Here is a 23,099-nt window from a genome sequence, read left to right on the forward strand (position 1 = left end):
CTGGAGATAATCCGGATCCTACGACACTGTAAAAATAAAAACATATATAAAGTTTCATATAAGTGGAGTTAAAAACACAAAATCTCGATGTTGTTATGAATAAGTAACTTAATTAATTTAAATAATTTTAAAGGATTAGGGAAGTTTATTCGGGATGACGAGAAACGCACTTGAAGTAAAATGTATCTTTAGACTTTGGTGTGGGTTTTAAATCTTTTACTAATATCAAGTGGAGAACAACATTTCAACCTTCTTTGGTGATCTTCCGGTTTTCAAAGACTTTGAAACTTTCTCTTTGTTAATCTGAGAAAGTTTATGTTTTAAGACAACTACAATTATTTGACTACTTTTGTAATTGGTTTCAATATGCACTATAAATTAATATATATATATGTAATTTTTCTATTGATACAAGTTTATTATCCATCAAATGTGTATATAGCAGACGTATATATACACGAGTGTGATCTTGTGTAACAAATAATATATCACAAACGCTATTCCACTTGTGAATCTCTCCTATGTTTCTACAGCTGTTTGTAAAGTAGAAGTTAAAATGTTCCAATCTTACCCTTTTGTAAAACTGAAGATTTCTTAGGCTCTACAAATACAAAATTCCTCTCTCTTCTCCCAAGACTTAACGATGACTTTAGTGAATTTAATCGATTATATCTTGTGTTGGTTCGGTGCGGTAAACAAAGTTCACATTGCCCAATGTGTAGCTTTGCATTAAGAAAACAACATAGTCTAATGCCCTTATGTTTCTCATTTCATACGTGATAAGTTTTATAATGTGTATAAATTTTAAGCTCTTAGATATTATAAATTTCTCATAAAACCAATTACTTATATTTTCAATCCGAAAGCGGCAAATTCTTTAAATATATAAAATTTATAAAAACAGTAAAGTTAAAAAAAGTAACAAATCAGTTATGATATGGTCTGATAGTTATTAAAAGACTAGACTACGCATCCTAACCTGATTTAAAGTAATATTCACATCAATAAATAAAACATTATATAAGTCACGAATTTTGGAACTTTGGGGTCTTGTTTTACCATTAATAGATCAAGCATGTGTCTGTGATGGAGACTCGAACCAACGATTCTAAGACTACGAGTATAGTGGCTAACCAGGTGGTTATATTAATTCCATTTATTACTAGAAAAGTGAAACTGAAAAAGTTTCGTAATTAAATTTTCATATACTCACTATAAGATCGAAATTATGTGAAAGTTAAGTTCGTACTTTATACGTACAAGTAAATTAGAAAAAGTTTTAGATGAAGTTGAAAGGAAATTACCTTTGGATTTACAATCTGTGAAACCTGCAAATAGTAAAGAGATTTATATGCATCATATTTGACTGTTGTTAAGACAAAATATTTTTGTACCAACAGATGGCAGTATAATATATAAATATTTGTTGTTTTTTTTAGTCTACATAATTTATAAAAAAACTGTTAGAAATATTCTTCGAGAAATGTTACGTCTTTATTTACCCTCAAATTTTTACCATTGTCATTACAATTAACAAATCTCCATGTCAAACATTTGTCCATGTAGTAATATTTCTTCTAGAGCGTTTCTTTTTCAAATTGTCAACTTCTTTGTTTTTATCGTAAAGCATATTTGACCATAGCATTAAAATACACAGAAATTCCTATTATATTAAAGGAAAACTTTCGAATGATGACAGGGTATGTTTTCCATGAAATAGTAGAATGTGGTAGAGAGAAGGCAGCTAGTCATCACCACCCAACGCCAACTCTTGGGTTACTCTTTTACAATGAATAGTGGGATTGACAGTCACATTATAACGCCCCACGCCTGAAATGGCGAGCATGTTTGGTGTGACAGGGATTCGAACCCGTGACACTTAGGTTACGAGTCGAGCACCTTAACCCACCTGGCCATGTTGGGTCCTTTCTGGATAGTATCTGATTGTGCGTGCACTTTTATACTTTTTTCTTTTCAGTATTATTTGTTAGTCGTTATGGCAGCGACAGGTCGTGTAAATGACCCAAATATATTATATAACATTTGTAGTAAATTTGTTGTAAGGAAACAATGACAAAACATTACAAGATTTCTCAAAAACATGCAAGGTTGCAATACTCGGAATAAAAAGGAAATTTCTTATTTAAACTTTATTTTCTTATAAGACCTGATGTAGCTGTATTTACTTCAACAGACACTATTGATACAGTAATATCTGATTCTGAATTTGATGTCATTAGAAATGATAATAAAGTGTGTTTTCAACCTGAAACATCTGGTAAACCATATCTTCTCACACAAGATGAAATCATTGATTTGGTGATAGATTTGAACCTTTTAAAAGATTCTCCAGTGACTACCGGTTATAGGATTTAGGTTAAGAGTTTATTTTCTCTAGGAACATCACATTACTGGTACAGATATAATGAAAAAGATTTTATACTTTTTTCGCATGGTGGTTCTCTGGTTTATTGCACTAATATTGCACAATTAATACCAATATAATTAATATAATGTTCTAGAATGCTGAACGTTTCAATACCAGTGGAAGACATATCCCAAGTATACCCTTCTGGCGTTGAATCGAATCTTGATTTTAAAGTGGTTAGTTCGTAGACGTACCGTTGTACCAGCCGGGAACAAAGTGTAGTGAGAACTATCGACTTCGTGCAACAACTTTTCTATTTTTTTTCTATACAATTTTTTCTATAACTCCTCTGTTTTATGAACATGGTCATTATAAAATTTATTTATTTTGTTTCAGAAAGTTTATTCTAAAGAAGTATTTAATCCACATATTTTTAAATGAATTACATTATGAGAAGTTTGAAAAAAAACAAGATCTTTCGTTTCTTAGTATTTCACAAAAATAAAATTATTGTGTATACTTTCTCATCACCCGTGTATGTCTCCCAGTGTTTGAACTTGTAATAGATTGATTTAACACAAATATGGATGGGAAGAAAACTATAAAATATGATGAACTTCGTAGAATGGATGGCGACTGCTTGTTGTGGAAACACAAGTGCGGAGGACGACGTTTCGAAAGTCTTCCGCCTTTCGTCTTCAAGTCGACAAGAAGAAATATTTATTTTACTACACGGTCACATGTTTCATCCTGAGATTTATTAATTGTAGTGACGAAGGTGAAATTTGGTTGTCACTGTAAAGTCAATATCGATGTAACATTTCTTGAAGAATGTTTATAAAACCTTTCGATAAATATTAAAAATAAGTTATTCTAAAATATAAAAACATTTATTTATAAATGATGCTGCAATCTGTTGGTACAAAAATATTTAAGATGTGTTTCACACTGGTACATAAAAGTGTATATCATTTTCTCCCACATATCTGTTAGTTTCTATAAAATGTCAAAATATTACATTTCTGGAAAACACTATTCATCATAAACCTAGCATTATCTTTACATGTATCAAACTTTATTCAGTTTATAAGTTGAAACTAACAACGCTATGGAATCAATAAACGAGTCTAAATATTATAAAACTACACGTGAGTTTTTTCTTTAATGAACCCATTGATTAATTTCGTTATTCAAATAATCTTTTCAAAATATACTAATAATAAACTAGCCTAACTAAGCATTTGATTCTGTATCGAAACGTGTTCCTGGTAAAGAAGAAACATACAGACAAACAGATTAACAAAAGTTTTCTTTTAACTATAAATTACACTTTATTTCTTACTTAATTTACTTTATTGTTTTTTATTTTCTGTTACGTTAAAATCAAACAAAATTTCAATGCAAAATTTATTTATATCAAAAATCAATTTACAGTAATTTCCATATATTTGTCTCTCATTATATAACCTACGGGTTGTTGATTGAACAAAGGAAAGATTTCACAACATCATTTCTATCGGCGATAATCCAGATTCTAAGAAGCTGTAAAATTAAAACATATATCCAGTTTAATATAACTTGAATTAAAAGGACAAAGCTGTCAATGTTGTTGTAAGTTATTTTATTATAACATATAAATATATATATATATATATATTTTATTATAACATATAAATATATATATATATACCAGTGTGATCTTGTATAACAAATAATACATCACAGACGCTATTTATGAATCTCCTCTTATTTCCTATTACAGCTAATTGTAAAGTAGATTTTAAAATGTTCCATTCTTACCCTTTAATAAAACTGAAGATTATTTATGATGTACAACAATAACAGTCCTTTTATTTCTCCCAACGACTTATCAATAACTTTAGTGACTTAAATCGCTAATATCTGATGTAGGTTCTATGCGATAAACAAAGTTCATATACACTACTGTCTAGCTTTATATTAAATAAACAACGTGTACTGGTGCTCTAATATTTCTCATTTCATACCAATACGTTTTTCTAATGTGTATAAAATTTAAGCTCTTAGACATTACACATTACTTAGAAAACTTATTACTTATATTAACACTGAGAAATTGAAAACTCTTTAAATATTCAACAATTTTAAAAACAGTAAAGTTAACAATGCAGCTTCTTACAAAAGTTAATAAAGCAGTGACGTTGTGGTGTGATAGTTATTAAAAGACCAGATAAACATTCTTATATCATGTGAGATAATGTTCACATTGATAAAAAAGACATAAAATAAGTCACGAATATTGAAACACCTTGACTACTCTTTTGCCCATGAGAGAACAAGTATGTTTAATACGATAAGAATTTCAATAAGCAATCTTCAGATATATGAGTCGAGAGGTATGGCCTAGTGGATTAACTTTATTATTTGAAAAGTTAAACTTTGAAACATATCTGTATTTAAATGTTGATATTCTTACTTATTTATACTAACATGAACAATGAAATTAAGTGTGTTGTTACCAATTTCCCTCCACCAATACGATTTTATGTGTCCAAATGTAGACTGCCATTCATTGTTAGCTCACTCTCCAAACTTATTCCGCGTACTCTTTGTCTTTTTGATCGTGTTCCTCTTGTTAACCTATCTCTTAAGTTAGGGTTACTGTCAAAAACCAAGCCTACGTCTGGGTCTCTTCTAAACATATTCATCTTGTATCTTCTATTTTCGTTACATATTCCGAAATTTGCTTTCTTATCAAAACTATTTTTATTCCCACGTCTCCCTAGAGCTCTACTATTTCTCCCTATATCTCCGTAACAACCATAACCATTGTGGATGTTTCGGGTTATTTTATCACTTCCGTTTTCAGCGTAGCTTCCTACAGTGTAGAACGCAATCACCAAAGTAGAATCAAATTCTGTAAAAAAAAATAAGTAATTTTTTATGAAACTATGACCAATAAAAAACAAACTACTTGCTTCTTCTGTGAGGAAATTCTGTAGACCCATAGTTATTTCACAGAGAGAAACAGTTACACAAACTAGTACGATGTAAATTAGCTTATCCTATAACTTTTCCCCATAAAGTTTTAATATTTTATTGTGAAATGTTCAAACATAGAACAGACTATGTATAAAATAAATGGCATTATTCATGTTTAAACCAAACCGTTTAGCCTAATTTGTATTAATAACTGTAATAGAAATGACTTATTAATTTAATGAATGTAGTCAACATAAAGATTATTTTACTGGTGTTGTGACAGATTCCGCGCAAGGAGCTTGATCGTAAATTCAACATAATTTTCTTGTTTATTGTTTTATATGATGAGATTGTTTGTCACGGTATTGTTTTACTGGGAATTCTGTTATACTGAAATAGAATACCTTTCTAAGAATTATGTTATCAATTTATATTTCACTAACAATGTAATGATATCAGGTCTCTAATGAACAGAAATTAATTTTGGTCTATTTATCTCATATTATTTTGCCACTTCTTATATTGGAATAATACCATGCACCAAATACAACTATTTGTCTCCGGTGAGCTGTTCTAGAGTTTAACCGATAAGTAACTTACTGAATAAGCTGTAAAACACTTACCACTAGCCTCATCTTTATTCCAGTGCAATAAGCAAAAGACCTTGATATCGGCTCAAAGTAAGTTCGTTATGTTAATAGTGTTCTTCAAATTTACGAACTTTTATAGCGTATTATAAATACGCAATCAAAGTGAAGGCCACAGCTCTGAGTTACAAAACTGTTATAACCCAGATTATTATTTCCTGATTTCAAATTATATAAATGCCATACTTTATAATTGGCTGCTTCTCCAGATGTATTGACAAGGGAATTTAAATCACAACTCAATGCGACAAACATTATAGAAATGTTTTCAGTTTTCTTTCTGACACTGATGTACTTTCAAAGTATGGTCTCATGTTGAATAAGCCATATGGGGTTTATATTACTTTTTCCAAAAGTAAAATACAGAGTTATTTGTTTCCCTTCGATTCAATCTGAATTATTAAAAACTTTAATTTGTTTCTTTTAATGTTATACATTATTATTATTTATTTGTTTGTCACACTCCAAACGAGTTTAGGTTAGGTACAATTACGTTATGTTATGTGAAACTTTTTAAATAAGTTTATTTAAGGCTGTTTAGGTGAAAATTTAACATTTTACTTAAATTATACGTTTTACGGTACGTCCAATAATTATTTCTTAGTTATTTAGTGTTGTATTTTCATAGTGCAGCCAACTGAATATACGGAGACCACAGCAGACCGATGTAGCTTTCCAATAACAAAAACACACAAACACAATTGAATATAAATAAACTTTCCGAACGCTAATTTTTATTGTCAGATACTTATTTAATAACAATTGTTTCACAGTTGGTATAGTATGTGTGATTAACATCTCATGTTCTCATTAAATAAGTTTCATTGGTGTTTCAATAAAAAGCTGTAAACAGATCTAAAATCCATGTGAATATTTACTTTACTTTATCAGCTTGTTTCCGAGTAATTGGTACGTGCTTCGTATGGAATGTTCTATTCTTCTTTTAAGGATAGTTACAATATCTTTATTAATTATAATATTTGTAATACAGGTTACGTTATATCTAATGAATCGATATATTTCTTATTAAATTTTGATCCTTTCTGTGTCATTAGATCAAAAGCTAGTGAATATAGAAATACTGTTTGACCTTTAACAGTTTTGATGAATCTTATTAAATTGTACAACAACATGGTACACTGTTTTCCTTCATCGCAGGTAATCTGTAGCCATGCAAGAAATATCGAAATATTAACGTAAACCCAAAGACACTGTTCTACAACACTGTTTCAGTTCATTATTGAAAAGGAAACGACGAAAATATGTCAATAGAAATATTGTATGTTGGGACTGGAATTGACAAAAATGGAGAAATCTATAAATTTAATTTTTATTTTTTTAATTGATTTGAAACCATGATTTCATTTGATAAATAAATATGTCCCATCAAATATTATCTGGAATATAATGATATCTGGTGTGACTGAAACAGTTTAAAAAAAAATCCTTTTTTTTGTGTGTGTGCCTGTCGACAAATGAAATTTTGATTCAAGATTATGATAAAATCCCATCTAAAAAGATTTCTGACTGAAGATGATGGTAAAGCACCAACAGTGAATTTAATTAGTCTTACCGCCACTATTTTAATTTCTTAAAATAAAAATAATGGCAAGATACCATGGTATCTTATAAAATAACTGTATTATCAAAAAAAGCTTCGACTGTCACCAATCCTGTTAAATTCCAATTAAATATTAAAATTGATCTGTTGAATTAACGTGAGTGTGTAGCCCAATAACTTGTGATTAGATTATTAGATTAGTGAACAAAATAAAGATGAGTTAATAAATAACTTGCTGCCTGATCAAAAAGCGGAAACGATTGCTGAAGCATTTGCAAATAACATAATAGCGAGACACGGTGTAACCCAGTACTTTCTGATGAATAGAGATGGTAACTTCGTTTTTACGTTAGAAAATTACATTGATCAATTGTTAAGTGTCCAGAAAACTGAAACAACTGCTTTCCATCCAGCTGCTACGATATTACTAGAAATATTCAACAGAACTTTGCTAGAAATAATCTCTTAATACTGTGAGAAAGATAGTTGGGAAGAGCTGGTTCATTTATTACAAAAGTGATGAATATGAGTCTACTCTGGAAAGTCCGTTTTTTCTACTACGTGGCAGAGATGTACTGCTGCCAAAGCAAGAGATAATGACCATAAAAATATTTTATCATGCAGAAGGTTATGATTACAAGACTGAGCTTTTACAGAGACTGCAGTTAGCCTTTGAGATAATTAATAAACATTTAATACAACATGCTCAAGATAGAGAGAAACAAACAAATAAAAAGGCGAAACTAATGAAATAAAATTAATATAGAAATTGTTGTTATATACCCTTATCGTTAAGAGAGGAAACACAAAGAAATAAGTATAACTGTGGAAAGACACTTTCAGAGCACTTAAAAAAACAAGTTCAATCTATTTTGAGAATACAAAAATGTGTAAAAAAAGAAAACAGTTGGTACATGTTAATAGATTAAAGAAACTGAAGAAAGGAAACCCTATCTTTAGGAATATATGATTGATGAAAACCAGACAACTGAAAAAAAGTAAATATTAAATTCGAATCTTATTATTCGAATAAATTAGATTTATCTTATAACGATGAAGAGATAAGTAAAGCCTAGACAGAAAATTAAGAGTTAGAAGACGCTAATACCACATTAGTATCGAGGACAAGTAACAAGGTCTGTGTATCAAGAACATCTATGACGACGTAAGATGATGCTGTTACACATGATTATAACGTTAGATCACGTGGTCGTGTACCAACTCAACCAGAAGTAATCCTTACCCTGCTAAAAAACAAGTGAAATTTTGTTTCCAAGTAGATGTACATAGACCCACAAATGACATTAACAGATTTAATGTTAGCTCTATTGATGAAACACTTGGTGTGCTAGAAGCTTTTAACGATACATTAAGCAGCAGTCGTAGCTGTAATTAGACTTAAGTTAAGAATGTAAGACGTGGATAAACAATATTGAATATTTTGTATATATATATATGTGAGTCTGAGAGGTTATCGGACATTTCTCTTTATATGTTTTGGTTGTAGAAATATCTGTCGCTTTACTATCCTATTATCCTTTTTATGAGTGGAAACCTGGCGGCAAAGAACGTATTTTACCAATGAGAAATAATACGCGTATGATTTTTATTGAAGAAGAAAATCTTATATTATCATGAGATATGTGAATAATTTTCGAATTTTTACAGTATGTTCGATTGATAGTTTGATTACAAGAAGAAGTAATATTGTTCGACAAATCTTTTGACGTAAGTTGTCGCGATAATTTCGATGACGGTGGTTTGGAAAATATTACGTCATTTTATATGACAAATCAGGTAATAGCAATCTGATGTCCAGTAAGGATGATACAAGGAGGAACTAAGTCTATGACACCTGATTTAGACGATATCTTGTTAACATTTGAAGATTTGTTATTAGAATTAAAGGATATTAAAGATTGCATCACGATTTCCGATCGGATTCCATGAAAACGTGGTTAAATAGACGCAGGTGAAAATGCTTTCAAATTTTTGTTCGCATAAGTAAATACAAACGATTTACGTCAATTAAACAAGAAAATCGAACAACAAAGACAGGTATAAATATTAATGGTTAACTTAACATGTCACTGTAATGAACTAATTAAACCAGTCTCTTCAATTAGATGACCAGAAATTCTCGTAAGTCTCAGAAAACATTAGAAAATTTTGAAACGTACCAATATCAGACAGTCTGAACTTCATTAAGTAGGAACTGAAATGTTAGTTTTCAAACATAGAATTCAGAATAACTAACAAAAATTATTTTTTTACCGTTGGAAATTGTAAGACTAAGTTATCTACGATAGAACAAATATTAAATATGTAGCTGAATACAGAAAGTTAGTTCATACTTTATTCATCGAAATATATTACAAAAAGTGTTAGATGAAATTGATAGGAAGTTACTTCCGTACTAACAATATATGAAACCTACAAATAGTGAATAGATTTATATGTATTACACATGAACTTCTGTAATGACACTTGCAGCAAAGGATACAATCCAGAGTTGGCGGTGAGTGGTGATGACTAGCTGTTTTCTGCCTACTTTACACTGCGAAATTAAGAACCGCTACCTCAGATAACTCTCGACTAGCTTTGCGCAAAAATTCAAACCAAACCAACCAACCATTGTTATATGACGGTACTAGATAGTTTTGTATGACTTACATTGACAAGTTTCTTGACCTTTATAATAAAACTCTCTTCAACTTGTTATGCTTAGACAATTTTGTTTGTCTGAAGTATGGTATGAAGATATGTTTCAGTTAAAACTATTGCTAAAATAATGTAAAAAAATTACCTTACTTTATATATATATAATTTACTTAATGCAACCTGTGATTGATATGAAATACGCTTAAAGTGGCTTAATTAAAGTTGTCAAGCTCATAAGACATGTATATAATAAAACTTGTGAGGAATTATATAGCTGTATTTATATCAACATATCTATGTTAGTTGAATGTGTAAGGTTTGGTTTGTTTTGAATTTCGCGCAAAGCTACACAAGGGCTATCTGCGCTAGCCGTCTCTAATTTAAAAGTATGAGACAAGAGGAAAGCAGCTAGTCATCACCACTTGGCTACTCTTATACCAACGCAGATTAGGATTGACCATCACGTTATAACGACCCCAGGGTAGAAAGAGAGAGTATGTTTGGTGTGACGGAATTCAAACCCTCGATTCTCAGATTACAAGTTGAGCGCCCTAACCACGTGGCTATGCCAGGCTGATCTACTTTTATTTAAATTATTAAAAACAAGACAACATGAAGTACAAACAAAAAATATTTTATTAAACACGTAGACATGGCGTGAACTGATGGAACGGTAGCGTTCGACTATTACATAATGTGCTTGTCTCGGATCCCAAACACGGCTATCGAACATGTTCACCTTTTCAGCATGTGTGAGCGTTATAACATTATGGTCAATTCCGCTATTGTTTCGTAAAAGAATAGCCCAAGAGTTGGTGATGGGTGGTATTGACCAGCTGCCTTCCCTCTGGTCTTACGCTGCTAAATTAGGGACGACTGGCACAGATAGCCCTCGAGCTGCTTTGTGCGAAATTCCAAAACCAACAAACAAACATTTTCACTTTTTTATTACTGCATTCAGTTTGTTTCCCGGAAATAAAATATTGAAATACTCAAATGGAATTATTATCTACTTCAAATTATTTTCGGTTTGTTCAATTTTAAACATGATTTTAACGATTTCGATTACCAGACAACAATATTTAAGTAATTTTACGTTTCGTTTTTCTCTCATTATGTAGCAATTCACTTGATGCTTATGTTTAAGTGTTGCTAGAAACATTTAAAAACAATCTTTATTGATGTTACTTCAGACACGAAGTTTTCAGCATCTCGTTTGCATTTAAGGGTCAAATACTTTTATACGTTTAGAAAAATGTCAAGGGCGCAGTGTACTAGGAAGTTCTGAGTAGAAGTCTCAGTGTGATAACTGATATCTAACTAAACAACTTGTTTTGAATTTCGATTTCGTTCAAAATAACATGTTGGCACTGAGTAAAACACCTACTTTTAATTTCGTGAAATGTGAAGACTCAGTCATATTTAACAGACTTAGTTAAGCCTAACACGCAAAGTTGTAGGTGTGACTTTAAAGTAATATCGTTCATTATACGATACTCTCATATGATTCATTTCAAAACATCCCTGTCACAAGTTATTAAACAGGCTTGTTCGTTTAGTAATAGTATCTGCATATTCTAATGTAATTATTAGAAAACTAAATCTGTCATACTTAAAACTTGACGTCAGAACATATATCACACTTAGGTTTCTTACACTTCGTTGTAAAAGTTGAGTTTGATTTTTTTCAGAGATATCTTCTTATGATAATATAAAAACGACTTCCTATCAAACGGAGAACATACAAAGTATAGAATATTAGGCCTTTTCTCAGCGATATCACACATCCCACCCCTAATTACCAATTAAAATTTATATAATGTTCCATGATACTAAACATTTCGAAACCTGTTGAACAAATATCCCAAGTAGACCCTTCTGTATTTGTGTACATAACTTGAAACAACCAACTGAACTGTCCTGAACAGTAGAGCAACACTATCCAGTCAGGGTTCATGTCAACAGGAACAAAACATTTTTGTGAATGAATATATGTTGACTTACATATTTATGTTTCGTTTGCTGTCCCTGTTTAATGACGTCACTAGGTTTATAACGGGTAGTGTGTGTGTTTGTGCTTTTTTATAGCAAAGACACATCGGGCTATTTGCTGAGTCCACCAAGGGGAATCGAACCTCCGATTTTAGCTTTGTAACTCCGTAGACTTACCGCTTTATAAGCGAAGGTCAAAGTAAAGCGAGTATAGCGTCAGTAAATATGAGGTAGAACCGCTTGTTCTTCAGACGAGTGCTATAGAACCAAGTTAATGGTAACGAATTTTCTTTGAACAACCCAAATTATTATAATCGTCTCGTCTTACAAACAGGAAGCTTCTTATACTCTTATTTCAGGATCCAGGTGAGCCTAATGATATTTTTGTGTACATACGAAGAATCACGAAAATCTTTGTTTCAGGAACTTCAAAGATAACATACAATAATGAGACGAAAGAACAACTTTACGAAGATATTTTTGTTTTACCTACGGTTTTGTCGTTAATAAAAACTAACGAAAATATTCCAAAAAATAACAACGTAGAGGTTCAAAGCAAGCTTTATCTCAATCCACACATGAGTACAATCCATTAATAAAAGGTAAAACAATGTATGCCATGAACTAATTAAAGAAGTTAATTAAATAACGAATAGTTATAAGTTAGTTTGTTTTTGAATTTCGCGCAAAGCTACACGAGGGCTATATGTGCTAGCCGTCCATAATTTAGCAATGTAAGAAGGCAGATAGTTATCACCACCAACTGTCAACTCTTGGGCTACTCTTTTAATAACGAATAGTGCTATTGCTCGTCACATTATAATGCCCACACGGGTGAAAGGGCGAACATATTTGGTGCAACTGGTGTTTAGTCATGAAAATACGAAAAAATATATATTTCGTTAAACTGGATATGTTTCGTCTTCACCTTTTCAACATTCTTAAATTTAATAACAATAGCAAAGATACCTCGGTTTAATATTTTGTAGACCCCAATTTACTGCCTGGTACGTTTTTTTTCCTTACCACGATAATTAAATTGGGCTTTTCAGTGAGTATTTTTGTTTCGTGAAATATATCGCCCTCTAGCGGCACAGAGACATATCTGCGGACTTACAAAACTAGAAACCGGCTTTCGATACACGTAGTGAGCAAAGCACAGATAGCACTTTGCGTAGCTTTGTGTTTCACCTCAAACAATCGTGAGATATATCCACCACAATGAACATAAGTAAATGTCGTTTGTAATGAATTTATAACATAAGTATCGAAACTTTCATAAGGACAAGTTATTTCCGCGGTTACTTTGAATACGACGTACGATGTAACATAAACCTTTGTTGTCAAAATAACTAACATTGTTACGTAGAACTGAATGTGCAAGAGCCTCTTAAACGTAAATAAAAAGCTAATAAAAGAAACGCAGCTTAAGAACAGTCAAATAATCATTCAAATTTTGTTTTGACGTTTGTTGATACTGATAGTTAATATTCTCTACAGTTGTTGGGATGGTGTATCCTTTAGAAATAGAGTTAAAACTTGGTTTAGTTTCGTTTGTTTGTGAATTTCGCGCAATGCTACACGAGGGTTTTCTGCGTTAGCTATCCCTAATTTAGCAGTATAAGACTAGAAGGAAGGCAACTTGTCATCACCACCCACCCTTAGTCCTGGGCTACTCTTTTAACAACGAATAATGAGATTGCACGTCACATTATAACGTCCACATAGCTGAAAGAGCGACCATATTTCTTGTGACGGGGATTTGAACTTGCAACCCTCAGATTAGGAGTCGAGCTCTCTACTCAAGTGGCAGCTAAAGAGTAACACGAAAACAAAGATGAAACATGAAGTTTTGAATTTGAATTTGTATGTTCCTCGAAATTAGATTATGATGCTCTAGTAATCTACAAAAAAATCTAAGACCCATATCGTATCTTCATCGGCCTCCACAGCTGCTAAATTGTTTCTCGGAAAAACCATCCACCCCCTCAACTCGTCCCAAATGAAATTTTGTATATTGTCCAAGGATGTTGAACGAAACAGAATAAAAGGTATTTTTCGAATGTTTTTTTTTTTCAGAAATATCTTTTATTTACATAAATTATTCGTATTTGTTTAAGTTTTGCTTCATAATTAACTGAACCAGCGTATGAGAACCAAACTTTTGTCCCTCTATTTGAGGGTGCGTGTCCTTTCTTCCAGCAGGCTACATCAGATATCTGCTGAGTCCACCGAAGGAAATCGAACCCATAATTTTAACGTTGTATATCAGCAGACGTACTGCTGTACCAGCGGGGGACTCCTAAAACGTTTAACAGTTTTAAAGAATCTTATTAATTACAACAATAACATATGAAACTGTTTTCCTGCATCATAGTAAAACTCTAACCATGGAAGAAATATGGAAGTGTTAAACTAAAGTACAGCTGTTTTAGTAATTTATTCAAAAGGAAACAATGAAAATAGGTCAATAAAATATTATATGTTGGGAATGGAATCGGAAAAAAAAAAGTAGAAATCTATAAATTTAAGTTTAATTGTTTTTTAATGTTTTGAAATTAGGATTTCAGTTAATAAATGGAAGTTTTCAATAATTTTTTTCAGGAATATAGTGCCATCTAGTGTGACTCAGACAATATAAAAGGAAAGAAAAATGATTTATTTTATGTATGTGTCTGTTGACTAAAATATTTCAATTTAAGATTATGGTAAAATCACATCGAATAATGATTTCTGACTGTAGATGGTAGTATCAAAAGCGAAGTTTAATTAGTCTGATGGTAAAGCATCAACTGTGAACTTTATTAGATTGGTAGCTACTGCTTTCTTTTGTTAAAATGAATATAAATCATAGTATTTAGTAAAAATTGTATTATGAAAGAAAGCTTCTACTGTCGCGAACAGTAGTACTGTACTACTGTACTGGGTACTGTAGCTGTACCTAGGATAAAAAACGACATTAATAAAGTTAATGTCAGGTTTAGTGACGAAACTAGTGGTGCACTACGAGCTTTTAACAATATATAAAGTTAAATGCATAGCTGTAATTAGAAATACGTAGACAATACAGGATGTATATAGACATTACTGTATGTGTTATATAAATATGTGACTGTGATTATAAGATTTATATGTTTTAGCAGTTGACAAAACTGCAGGTTTACAACGATAATTATTATATAGATGAGTGTAAACATGGCGGTAAAGAATGTGAGTATTGTACCACCAGAGAGTAAGACGGTCATGATTTTTATTGAAGAAGAAAATTTTATATTATCGTGAGATAAGTGGATAATTGCTCAAAATATACCGTTTCCACAGTACATTCGATTAATAGTTTGATTACGAGAAGAACTAATATTGTTCGAGAAATCGTTTTACGTGAGTGGTTATGTTAGTTTCGATGACAGTATCAATTTCATGTGACAAATTCCGGAACAGCTATCTTATGTTCAGTAATGATATTAGAGGAAATATTAATTAAAAATTATAATACCTAAGATAAACAATATCCTGTTAAGATAGAATATTTGTTATTAGATTTAAAGAATATTAAAGATAGCTTTCCGATTTCCCGATCGAACTCCAAAACGTGGTTTAATAGACGCTGGTGGAAATATTTTGAAATTTTTGCAACCACAGATAATTTACGTGAATAAAAGAAGAAAACAGAACATCAAAAACAAGTATCTATAGGAATGTTTAATTTAACATGTGATTATAATGAATTAATTAAACCAGACACTTGAATTACATGAGAAGAAAATTAAAAATGTATCATTAAGCCCTAGTAAACATTACTACCACTTTGATACCTACCTAAATAAGACTATCTGAGCGTCAAAAAGCAAAACTAAAATGTTAGTTTTCAATTCTAAAATTCAGAATTTATTTATTATTATTATTATGCCTCTCAATTCCGTGAACATAGGGCTGCAATCGCTTGCGGATTCATTAACAGGCTGGTTTTTTAAGTGAGTAGATTGTTAGCACACTGCACAACCCTTAACCAGGAGGAGAAACCTTAGCCGTCCCTAATTTTGCAGTGTAAGACTAGAGGGAAGGCAGCTAGTCATCACCACCCACCGCTAACTCTTGGACTACTCTTTTACCAAAGCCTAGTGGGATTTACCGTCACATTATAACGCCCCCACGGCTGAAAGGGCGGGCATGTTTATCGCAACTGGGATGCGAATTCGCGACCCTCGAATTACGAGTCGACCGTCTCAACACGCTCGGCCATGCCGGGCCAGAATTCAGAATAATTATCAACAATTGTCATTTAAAGTTGAAAATAGTGTGACTGAGTTATCTACGTCAGTACAAGTATTGTAAATAGCTGGAGACAGAAAGGTGAGTTCATGGTTTATTCGTACAAGTGAATTACAACAATTGTCAGATGAAATTATTGTACATAAAGTGAAGTAAAGACAGCCGCAGTAAAGGATTCACAATGAGTGTTCATAAAGATACCTTTGAAGGCAACAGATAGAAAATTCAAATTATTTAGGATTGCATACTTAAACCATTCGTTAGCTCTAACTGTGGAAATGACAGAGAAAGTTATGCTGAAATATATACAAGGTTCCATAGTGTATGTGATCCTGAACTATGCAAAAATAGAATAATTTTATATTTGCAAATTTGACACCAGGAACTTGATTATTTTACCTGTAAAAAATGAACTTACCTTTTCAATAGTATGCCCTAAATGAAATATAAATCGGTTTCGGTTATCGAACTGACGTAATTAAATTAAAGAATAGTGGATATTTTAGATTGTCTAGAACTTGTTCTAGTAAAATACAATGAATTACATTATTATATAGTTTAACAAGTAAAACTAAATATACAGGAAATCTGTTAAATATAAGAATTTCCCTACGGGCAAGAACTATTGATTATAAAAGAGTTACCGCTAATTCACAATATAAATATTGATTCACATCTTAAAGGCCTGTCAAACATATAAGATGAAATCCGAAACTTGACCTGTTCGAGAGCTGGGTAAAGCTTCATCTAATTTCAACAACATGTAGACCACGTGAAAGATAAACCAATGATGATTATAGAACAACAATAATTCTATAAAACATGTTGAGAAAGTTTCCGCTGCTCGTTTAGCGTTTAGTCTGTAATTAGCTGACCTTATTGAGGTTTGTAAAGGGATTGTGGAAACTATGGACACTATATTAATAAGTGGAACCAGGAAGAAACTATAATATCTTGACACCACTACAGTATGGAATAAAGTTCGGGAGGATTGATTACTGAGAAACTTAAAACAACCTCCAATATAAACAGCTGGCTTATTAATTAAATATCGATGACCAGAATGTGAGTACAGATACAAGAAAAATATCAGGGTCGAATATTTGGCCATGTATTAATCTTTCTTCTAGAATATTTTTTTTTTCGAATTGTTAACATTCAAAATATATTTTATAGAAACTAACCTCAACAAACATTTAGTTCTGTATCGAAACGGGTTCATGAAACACCAATAAAAAGCAGATAGAGAGATATTTACTACCATATTCAGTTTATTGTTCTCTTTTTTGTATTACCGAAAAAATCAAACTAAATTTCAAAACAAAGTTTTTATTTAACATTAAGTTTATAGTAATTTCAAGTATATATTGTTCCTTCACTAAAAAACCTAAAGTTTGTTAATTGAATAAAGTTCACATTTCAGAACACCATTTGTATCGGCGATAATTCAGATCCTAAGACGTTGTGAAAATAAAAACATATATAAAGTGTTATTTAAGTTGAGATAACACCTTATATTGTGGATGTTGTTAAAAGTAAGTTATTTAGTTAACGTTAATGACTTTTAAACGATTGGGAATATTCATTCGTGATGACGAGAATCTTAATTGAAGTGAAAATGTATCTAAAGATGTTTGGTTTGGATATAGAAACTTTTATTAAGATAAAGAAGAGAACAACGTTTCCACCTTATTAGGTCATCTTCATGTTTATAAAGAGTAAGAAACTTTCTCTTTGTTAATCTGAGGACGTTTATGTTTTAAGACATCTGTTAATTATTTGATTACTGTTGTAATTGGTTTCAATATGCACTACAAATTAATCTATATGTTTAATTTGTTTATTTATATAATGCTCGTTAAATATTCATATAAACCACGTATATATATATATCACTGTAATGTAATGTAACAAATAATATATCACACACTCTCTTACACTTATGAATCTCCTCTTCTTACAGCTACTTGTAAAGTACAAGTTAAAATGTTTTATTCTTACCCTTTAATAAAACTGAACATTACTTGTACTGCACAAACATAGTTATTCTCTCTTTTCTCCTAGCGACTTATCGATGACTTTTGTGACTTAAATCGCTAATATCAAGGGTAGGTTATTTCCCCATAAATTAAATTCAGATAGCCCTGTTGCTTTCCATTAAATAAACAAGGTGACCTAAGGCTCTTATGCTTTTATTTTAATTCCAATACGTTTTTAATGGGTATAAATTTTAGCTTTTCGATACTACACATTACTTAGAAATTGAATTAACCATCAGAAAGCAGCAAATTCTTTAGATATTCAACACTTTTAGAAAATTAAAGATAACACAGCAGCTTCTTCCAAAAAATAACAAACCAGTGACGATATGACGTGATAGTTATTAAAATACCACACAATGCATTCTTCTATCATGTGAGATAATATTGACATTGATGAAAAATACAGGAATATGTTTTTACCCTTAACCTTAAACAATTCGTTAGCTCTAACTGTGGAAATGTCAGAGGAAGATATGTTGAAATGTGTAGAATGTCCACTTAGAGTATGTGACCACAAACCATGTAAAAATAGAATGGTTATCACTAACCCATCTTAATCTTATAAAATTAATCTTATGACATATTCCCTATATTACGGCTAATAATATGTATAAATATCATTCACTGGATATATAATCATACTCTGATCACCATTGGTTCATTAAATCAGAACTTCGTGAATACAATAAATCCGTTCGAGTTTTAACAGTCATGATGAATCTTATCAAATTCCCAATAAATTGTCACAGTGTATTCCCATATAACAGTAAAACTGTAACCATGCAGGAATTATGAAAGTGTTAACGTAAACTAAAGCCAATGTGCTCCTTCTTCTACTCTGTTTTTGTTAATTGTTGTAAAAGAAACGACAAAAAAAAAATTAATTTATATTGCGACTTGAATTGTAAAATATGGAGAAATCTATAAATTTAAGTTTTATTCTTTTTAATGTTGTGGAATATAGTGACATTTAAGCCTCTGTGATGCAGCTGAAAAAAACATATCATATACATATTATAAAATAAACATCCCACTTTCTTTTTATGTAGTTTTGTAAAAGATGCACATTAAAGAATAGTATTATAACAAATAAACTACGTTATATGTGCATTTCAATTGTAAATTCGTAATACTTCTCTAAACAACTGGAATATCAAATCACGTCGATAATAACACATCCAATTCCAGCTGTCTTCAACAATTTGTGTAGAATACACGTACAGTGGGGTCTATTCGAGATTTTATCTACTTTTAGAGCAGGTTTTCTGGTTTAGGTGTTCTGGTTTATTGGAAACGTATTGACCTTTTGTTTTCACTTAACGGCGACCTAGTGTAAACTGTTGTTGTTAATCTTTTCACATTCACTTGTTAAAACACGTTGTGCAGAAATCTGTACACGCTGGCTTGTGATAATAAACGTACTAAGAAGGCGCGGCATGAACAGGTGGGTTGAAGCGTTTGAATCGTAATCTGAAGGTCGCAGGATGAATTATGGTCGCACCAAACATGCTCGCACTTTCGGCCTTATTGGCGTTATAACGGTTCATCCCCATTATTCGTTGGTAAAATAGTAGCCATAGAGTTGGCCGTGGGTGTTGATGACTAGCTGCCTTCCCTGTTGTCTTACACTGCTAAGTTAGAGACAGCTAGTGCAGATAGCCCTCATGTAGCTTTGCGCGAAATTCTAAAACAAACAAATTTACTTAAAATCTGAACTGAGGAAAAAAGTTATGAAAATACAGCCAAAGTAAACAATCAGTGTTTACATGCGGTATTGGCAAAATCCCTGGAATTAAAACGATACGTCAAGAAAGAAGTGTAGTAGGAATAAGACAGAAAATCATAATTGCGAAGAATTTTCCAAAATCAAGCCAAGTATTTAATAACAATGACAAACATTATTTTGTTTCATCAGATATAAAAGCAAAACATGTTTATTTTAAAACCGTTTTAGTAAATTACCATATGTTAATTGCAAATGCTTTGTTACATCACAAGTGTTTTAGAAAATTGTCACGTTTATTACAAGTACGATTTTATGTTATAAGTGTTTCAATTAAATTTGTTGCTCTTTGCTTGCCCTTTAAGAAGAGGAACTACCTTAGAATTATAGCGTTTTGTGTTACAGTTTAGAACGATATATTAATCTTTTCGCACTAAAAAAAAGGTTTAGAGAGACTGTATCATTAAATACAATTTCCGATACATTTCATCCCAGGATGGAAATTAAAGTCCAGTCATATTATATGCCGTTATAGTGCGCATAGATACCGTACACCAAGGTACAGAAACGGTTGAATTTTGTACCAGTACGGAATGTTCAGATATATTTTATCCCAGTACAGAAAGTTCAGAGATATTGTACGACTATATAAGAAATGTAAATTAAGACACACGTTAATTAGTCTTGCAGACAAAACAAGCTCTACGGTGCGTCCAATAATTATTTCTTATTTACTTAATGTTCTATGTTTCACATTAAAGACAACTGAACAGATATCTGGATGTTGCTTTGCCATTGTGAAAACTCACATACAACTGAATATAAATAAACTTACCGAACGCTATTTTCTACAGACACATACTTGTATCGTAACAATGTTTTCTCAGTTGACACTCCATGTATACTTAACAACTCATATTCTCATTAAATAAGTTCCTTTATCAACTTTAGTTTTTTCAATTAACAGCTCTTGGAGAATGTATAAATAGATCTGAAATCAATTCAAATGTTTGATATACTTTACTATCATGTTTCTGAGCATAGGTGCGTGCTATTAATATATGTTTCAATTTATTTAAGGTTACTTTCAGTAACTTTATTGATTATAATGTCTGTAATATATTTAATTTATAATATGTATAATGTACGTTGTATTAAATGGCTAACTTAAATACCATTCCGAAAACTATGTTTGACGTATATAAGACTGTCTATATAGAAACATGCATAGAGTGTGGTTGTAATAATATTACGATGAACACTTCTACTTGTTCAAAATCTTTAAAGAACTATTTAGAATATGTAACCGTTTACAATGTAATAGATCTAACACTAATGTCTCATGTGAAGTGTAAATCTATGTTATTATGTTTATCAGTTTTTCGTTTTATTCACGTTTTCATTATGATTATTCAACACGATTAGTTTGATATCTTGTTTAGAAACAACCTAAATTATATGGGAAATTGTCGACATTATGACTGATAATAAGTGTAAATCTTATTCTCAAGCACCTATATTAATCACTCAATTAATTATCAAATTCTGATCCCCATTGGTTGATAAGATCAGAAGCTACTGAATATAACAAACTGCTTTACTTTTAAGTTTTAATGAATCTTATTAAACTCGACAATAAATGTCATATTGTTTTAATATATCACAATAAAACTGTTGAAATGCAGAAAACCTGGAAATGTTACGTAAAGTAAAGCCAGTGTATGCAATTTGAGGTTAATGAAATTGCACAAATGTGAACTTGCGTAAACCATGTATAAGCATTTTCACGTCAATATATGTAGATAGCTTCTAATATTTTGATCATTCTTCTGTGGTTTCAGATCAAACATGGCTTCAAAAAATAGATATCATTGCAGAAACAAGCCTGATGCCTTCTGCTACATATGCGGATGCTGCACACTCAATCGTCAGAGACGTAACATATCCTCGTTCTTCAAGCGTGCCTACAAGGCATATTTTGAAGTTCATCTTGGTGATCAAGACAAGCAATGGGCTCCTCATGTTGTGTGCCACAATTGTGAGGAATTGCTTCGAGACTGGACCAAAAGGAAAACGCAATGGTCTGCCTTTTGGTGTTCCAATGATTTGGCGCGAACCCACCAACCATGTAACTGACTGTTATTTCTGCATGGTAAACACAACGGGTGTTGGGAAAAAAAAAACCGGCATAAGATTACGTATCCGAACATTCCCTCAGCTATTCGGCCTTCTCCGCACTCTGAAGAAGTTCCTGTTCCAGTTTTCAAAGGCTTGCCTTCATTGGACGATAAAGACATTGGACATGATACAAGCGAACAAGACAGTTGTGACAGTGAATTGTCAGAAAAGTGTACACAATCGGAGAACTGTTCTTCTGACACTGAACAATTCCCCGTCCCCTATTCCTATAATTTCCTATAATAACGAAAAATTAATAAATAAATAAAAATGTCAAATTGCATAAAATTTGTAGCTTGCAGACAAAAACCGACTTCAGATTTGAAATCAACACACTCAAATTGACTATAGAAAGGTCTTTTTTTTAAATGCAACAAAATGAGTGTTCCCCAGTGTTATCTCATATTATTCTGCGTAGAGAAGTGCTACTTTTTATACTGAAATAATACCACACAACAAATACAACTATTTGTCTCCGATGAGCTGTGTTACAGTTTAACCAATAATTAACTTATAGAATAAACTGTAGAAGACTTACCACTGTTTTCATCTTCATTAGAGGGCGATAAGGTAAAAGACGTTGATAGCACCTGTAAGTTAGTCGGTTATATTAAAAGCATTCTTCAAGTTTTAGTATTTACCAAACGTGGGGATATGACGCATTCATACTGAAGGCCATAGCTGTGAGTTACGA

The 23,099-nt window shown here is 31.6% G+C and overlaps 2 protein-coding genes and 1 long non-coding RNA gene across 3 annotated transcripts in view; all 3 read right to left on the bottom strand.

Annotated features, from left to right (window-relative positions):
• LOC143254190 (uncharacterized) overlaps positions 1-23,099 on the bottom strand; it is a gene marked incomplete in the record, with an annotated part of 711,062 nt that overhangs the window by 530,862 nt on the left and 157,101 nt on the right.
• LOC143254204 (uncharacterized) overlaps positions 1-23,099 on the bottom strand; it is a 301,500-nt gene that overhangs the window by 215,424 nt on the left and 62,977 nt on the right. The gene's annotated exons all lie outside the window — the stretch shown is intronic.
• The window catches only part of LOC143254194 (uncharacterized), a 43,614-nt gene continuing 24,345 nt past the window's right edge, over positions 3,831-23,099 (bottom strand). Inside the window, exon 3 of the mRNA XM_076508991.1 lies at positions 3,831-3,910. The gene's annotated coding sequence lies outside the window, so the exon portion shown is untranslated. The remainder of the gene's footprint in view (positions 3,911-23,099) is intronic.

The sequence above is a fragment of the Tachypleus tridentatus genome, chromosome 6 (assembly GCF_004210375.1).
Source record: "Tachypleus tridentatus isolate NWPU-2018 chromosome 6, ASM421037v1, whole genome shotgun sequence".
In the NCBI taxonomy this organism is placed as follows: Eukaryota; Metazoa; Arthropoda; class Merostomata; order Xiphosura; family Limulidae; genus Tachypleus; species Tachypleus tridentatus.